The following is a 5,599-nucleotide window of genomic DNA, read 5'->3' as shown; positions in this document are numbered from 1 at the left end:
GCCGTGCCGCTCGCCCCGCCAGATCTAGCTGCGCGGCCGCCCTGGGCCGCTTCCGCTTTCTCCGCCTCCTACTCTATCCATCCACCAGCCCCGGCCTCGAACCCCATCCTTCGCAGATCTGCTCACAGAGGTCCCCGCGCGGGATCGGGCCGTGTCCTGAGGGGGTGGGTCCTAGTCTGTGCGTCCTGGGGACGGCTGGGACTCTTCCTACCGCCCTGCTGCCCTGCCACACCCTAGTGGCTTCTACAGATTCCGCTTACCAGTTGTCTGTGCTTCCTGGTTCCACGCAACGTAAATTGCAGGTGGGGGGGCGGGGGTTCATTCGTTCTTCTTATGTTCTTGTGCTTTTAGAAGTGGGGGGTTCGGGTTTTTTGCTGCCTCCTTACTCCTACCTGAATCATTATCTTATTTTTTCTTTTTGAAAAATTGGTTTTAAAATTGTGGTAAAATGCATATAAGAAAATTTACCATCATAACCATTCCTGAGTGTACAGTTCAGTAGCGTTAGTACATTAGTGTTGTCTTCATTGTCATTTTTTGTATTAAGATCATGAATTCAATTTGTGGTCCAGTTAATTGGTTTTTTAATTTTCACTATCCCAGACAGTGGACATCAGACCAAACCTTACACAATATATATGCAATTAAAATTATCAACAAGATGTGTGTATACAATATGATTACCTTAAACTGTCTACCACTATTTGGGAAGAAATTCAGAACAGAAGACTGGGGAGAATCCCTTTTAACAATAGTATTTCCTATAGGTCAGGGCTTGGTGTTTTTATTGTGTGTATTCATTTTGTCTGTTCCAGTGTGTGTTCCTTTTGTCTGTCCTGCCTTTTAGACATGGTGCAACAAGAGATATGCTGCTTTGTTTCCATTGTTCTAGAAAGGTTTTTTACCGTCTTTGATTCAGGGAACCAAGAACAGAAAGCTTGTCTTCACTGGGTCCAACTGCAGGGTGTCCCTGTTTCTCTGGGAGAGTGACCTGCTTGCTTCTCTGTAAGGGTGGCACTTGCCCTGGGCCATTTTCTGCAAGGTCCATTCACACCTTCTTCTGTAAGGCTGGGTGTCTGAATCTGATAAGTCAGGCTTTACCTTGATAAGTGACATTTCTGGTGAGGTTGTGATTACAAATTCATTTTATCCAGTTACAGTTCGGGAGTCAAGAGGACCAACTCTAACCGATGCAAATAACTGCTTTGCCCAGCAGCTCCTGGGAAGGGGCACAGCACACCCTTGGTACCACGATGCCGAGGGTTAAGCCAGCTGTCTTTGACTTGTTATAGCTGCACCTGAGGTTAGTTGTAAATGTATTATGATTTTGCTCTGGTCTGAACGTTTGTAGTCCCCTCTGCAATTCATATATTGAAACCCTAATGGCTAGTGTGCTGGTATTAGGAGGTGAGGCCTTTGGACAGTTATTAACTCAGAAGAGTGGAACCGTCATGAATGACACTGTGCCCTTATAAAAGAGGCCTGGGAGGGTAGAGCTCAGTGATAGAGCATGTGCTTAGCCTGCACGAGGTCCTTGGTTCAATCCCCAGTCCCTGCATTAAAATAATTAAAAAACAAAAGAGGCCGGACAGAAACTCCTTCCCCTTCTGCCAGGTGAGAAGTCTGGGACCCAGAAGGGGGCCCTCAGCTGCCCCTGCTGGTGCCCTGTCTCTGACTTCCAGCCTCCAGCACTGTGAGAAATACCTGTCTGTCGTCTGTAAGCTACTCCAGTCTGTGCTGTTTTGTTACAGCAGCCCAAACAGACGAAGACAGGAAACTGGTATTAAATAGTGGGGATGATGGTGTAACAAGTACCTAAACACGTGAAAGCCACTTTGGAACCCAGGAGTGAATAGAGGCTGGAAGAGTTTGGAGGCGATTCTGATGAGGACCCAGAAGTTACGGAGGAAAGCCTCAGTCTTCTCCAAGAATGCCTGAGGGGCCACAGACTGCTGGTAGCCGCGTGGAGGTTACAGAGAACCAGGTTATTAGAAATTGGAGGAGAGGCCATCCTCGTCATAAAATAGCAAAGAACTTGGCTGAATGGTGTTCATGTTCTAGTGTTTTGTGGAAGGTAGACCTTGTGAGCAATGAAATGGGATTTCTGGTTGAGGAGAAACCTAAGTTTAGCATTGAAGGTGCGCTTGGCTTCACATCAATGCTTACAGTAAAACCCGAGAACAGAGACATGCCTTAAAGATGGAATGGTTAATAGTTAAAAGGGAAGCAGAAGTTAAACTTTTGGAAACTTCCCAGCCTGTGCAGATTGCAAAAAATGAGGCAGCATGTTCCGACGGGAACACTAAGGGTGTGGCCCAGCGAGCCTTTGATAAGGAGACTCGTATGGCCGAGAGCCGTGGACTTCAGCCATCACAGCAAGAAAACTGCCAGTTGGAACTGCAGGGGGAGGAGACAGGAAGGAATGAAGGAAGGCTCTGGGATTTCTTAAAGTTTACAGGATGGGACATAGAACTGTTCTCCAAGACAAGGGAAGAAAAAATTTTTTTAAATAAACAAAATTTTAAGAAAGAAAAAAGACACTAATGAACTTATCTACAAAACAGAAACGGACTCGCAGACATAGTAAACAAACTTATGGTTACCAGTGGGAAAGGGGGTGGGAAGGGATAAATTGGGAGTTCAAGACTTGCAAATACTAACTACTATATATAAAACAGATAGAAAACAAAATTTTTCTGTATAGCACAAGGAAATATATTCAGTATCTTGTAGTAACCTATAATGAAAAAGAATATGGAAAGAAATATGTGTATGTATATGTATGACTGAAACATTATGCTGTACACCAGAAATTGACACAACATTGGAAACTGACTAGACTTCAATTAAAAAAAAGACAAGAGAAGGACCCCAAGGGCTATTCAGAGAGCATCAGCGCTGCCTCCTCCATTTAAAAGGGAGGGGGCATTGTCTGGATTTCATCAGGTCAGCCGATCGTCACCCAAAGCTGTGGGGACAGTGTCTCCCAAAGCCCTGACCAGGAGTGGGTGGTGTGGTGCCCAGCAGAGCTCTGGGGCCATGGCTCCCGTTACCTGGATTTGGAAAGATGGAGACACCTGGCACTGCAGATGTGAGACCCAGGCAGAGTGCCACGGCTAGGACAATACCCAGTGCATCTGTGGGATTGGGGCCACCCCAAGAGTTCTGGACTGGCTGGGCCACTGGCATGTGACTGTACCCAAGGGGAGCTATAGGCTTGAACTCCAGTCAATCTGTGAGAGCTGGGGTGTGGGCTGCACCAAGCAAAGCCCCAGGGACAGGTGTGTCTAGCAGGCAGGACTCCCGCCCCAGTGGGCCCGGTGGACAGAGCATCGGGTTCAAGAAGATAATTCTCAAGCCTGCATATTTGACGTTGTCTGCCCTGTTGAGTTTTGCATGTGCTTGGGACGCATCCACTTTTTCTTTCTGATTTCTCCCTTTTGGAACAGGAGTGTTTACCCTCTGACGGTCCTACCATTGTATTTTGGAAGCACAGAACTTGTTTGATTTATAGCTTCACAGCTGGAGAGGAATTTGCCTCAGGATGAATTGGACCTCGAGTATGACCTATATCTGGTTTAGATGATATTCAGATGAGACTTTGGACTCTAGACTTTTGAGTCAGTGCTGGAACTGGTTAAGACTTTGGGGTGTTGAGATGGAATTAATGTATTTTCCTGTGAGAAGGACATGAACTTGAGGGGGTGGGGTCCAGGGGCAAATATGAATGAGTAAAAGTCAAGGTTAATAGACTGTCACCCCAAAGAACTCTATCAAAAGACAGTTGTGGGTTTTCGAATCCATTTATGATCAGTGGATCCGAATCTTGATCTGTAGTCATTGTCTTCCGATTTTCTTGAGCATTTTCCACATGGCAATACTTTCCTTTCACATGGTTGCATCTAGGAACTCTAATGTAATCCCGATGTCAGGGGGCTGTGTAGTACAGTCTGCACAAGTAGAACCTGTTAAATGGGGAAATGGAGAAAGAGCTAGAAGAAAAGGTATCATTGTGTGACTATGAGAAAATGGAATACTAAAGACAGTGCCAAAAATCTTCCAGGGCAGATCATGACAGCTGGCTCTCTCTTATCAATTTCACTGGTTCCCTAAAAATTTTTGTCTTGTTCCACTGGTCTTGAGCCAGCAGTCTACTCCAGGAAGTCATCGGCTTCTGGGCCAGGTTTATCCTAGGAGCGTTGAGCTTTAGTCCTCTAGAGGTTGAGGCAAGGTTTTCAGGTAGTTTCAGGCAACTCTCAGGAGTTTACATACATTCTACGAGTTGGTCTGGACCTCAAGTGTATCTGCTATCTAGTGCTACATAACAAGCCACCCTAAATCCACAGTGATTTTTTTTTTATGAGTTTGTGTGTTGGCTGAGCCCTGGTAGGGGGTGGTTCTTTGCACCACATAGTATTGGTTGGGGTCCCTCATGTGGTTAGGGTCCCTCAGGTGACTTCGTTCAGCTGGGAGCATAGCTGAGGAGGCTGGAACATCCAAGATGGCCTCACTCCCATGTCTGGCAGTGGGTGCTGGCTGTTAGCTGGGCTGTGTTATTCTCTTCCATGCATGTCATCCTCTGAGGCCTTTCTCTCCACAGGGCCTCTCAAGCAAAGCAACCCGTACTTCTTTCCATGGTACTGGATTCGAAGAGAGTAAATACAGAAACTGCAAAACCTCTCTGCCTGACGCCTGGAAGTCACCCAGTGTCACTTCTGCCACAATCTATTTGTCAAAGCAAGTTTCAAGGGCAGCTCTGGTCAAGAGAAGGGGAAATGGACTCCGCTTCTTGTTGGGGGAAGGAGCGGCCAAGGCATATTGCAGAAGGAGGTGCAGGATAGGGGCCATTGCAGTGACCATCTTTGGAAACAGTCCATCCATCCAGTGAGAAGTGCTCTGCCAGTCCCCACATGTACGAGAAAACCCAAGAGACAGGAAGAAGCTGTTAAACAGTTGGCACGGAGGTCTCTGATAGGGGAACATGTGGGTCAGTGACAGCGGCTCTGCCCCTCCCTAAGTGGTGGCGCCTGTGTGGTCATCACTTGATAAGCCTTGATGTGGACATACTAGGCAGGCTGTACACTGTGATCCTGTCCTGCCCGGCTGCTTGTTTCCAGCTACCTTGGGCCTGCCGATCTGTCCATTTCGTGTGTCACTAAAGCTATTAATAAACAAGAGGATTTTAAGCCTTGGAGCACGATCTTTCCAAAGGTATAAAAGTCATTGTGCTGAGCCTGCTTGTGTTAGCTCGTGCATAAAAACAAGAGCATTTTCAAATTTATCCTAAGAAGTTATGCAATTGCTAAAATATATTTTAAGTGTTTTTATTGAAGTGAAAGTCATATAACATAAAATTAACCATCTTAAAGTGTACAATTCAGTGACATTTCAGTACCTTCACAGTGTTGTACAGTTACCACCCCTGCCTGTCTAATTCCAGAGCACTTTTATCACTCCAACTCGAAACCCTGTACCTATTAGCAGTCACTCACCATTCCCTGCTCCCCCCAGTCTTTGGCAACAACTAATCTGCTTTCTGTCTGTGTGGATTTACCTGTTCTGGACATTTCGTATAACTGGAATCATGCAACACGTTACC

The 5,599-nt window shown here is 46.2% G+C and overlaps 1 long non-coding RNA gene across 1 annotated transcript; it reads left to right on the top strand.

Annotated features, from left to right (window-relative positions):
- Nucleotides 1–404: 404 nt before the first annotated feature.
- LOC116661844 lies at nt 405–5,192 on the top strand. Its single transcript, XR_004317827.1, has 2 exons — nt 405–1,303; nt 4,601–5,192. It is a non-coding gene; the product is annotated as an uncharacterized LOC116661844 (long non-coding RNA).
- The last annotated feature ends 407 nt before the right edge of the window (nt 5,193–5,599 follow it).

The sequence above is a fragment of the Camelus ferus genome, chromosome X, assembly GCF_009834535.1.
Source record: "Camelus ferus isolate YT-003-E chromosome X, BCGSAC_Cfer_1.0, whole genome shotgun sequence".
Classification (NCBI taxonomy): Eukaryota; Metazoa; Chordata; class Mammalia; order Artiodactyla; family Camelidae; genus Camelus; species Camelus ferus.
Note: the sequence above shows the minus strand (reverse complement) of the source record. Positions and strands in the feature narration are given on the sequence as shown.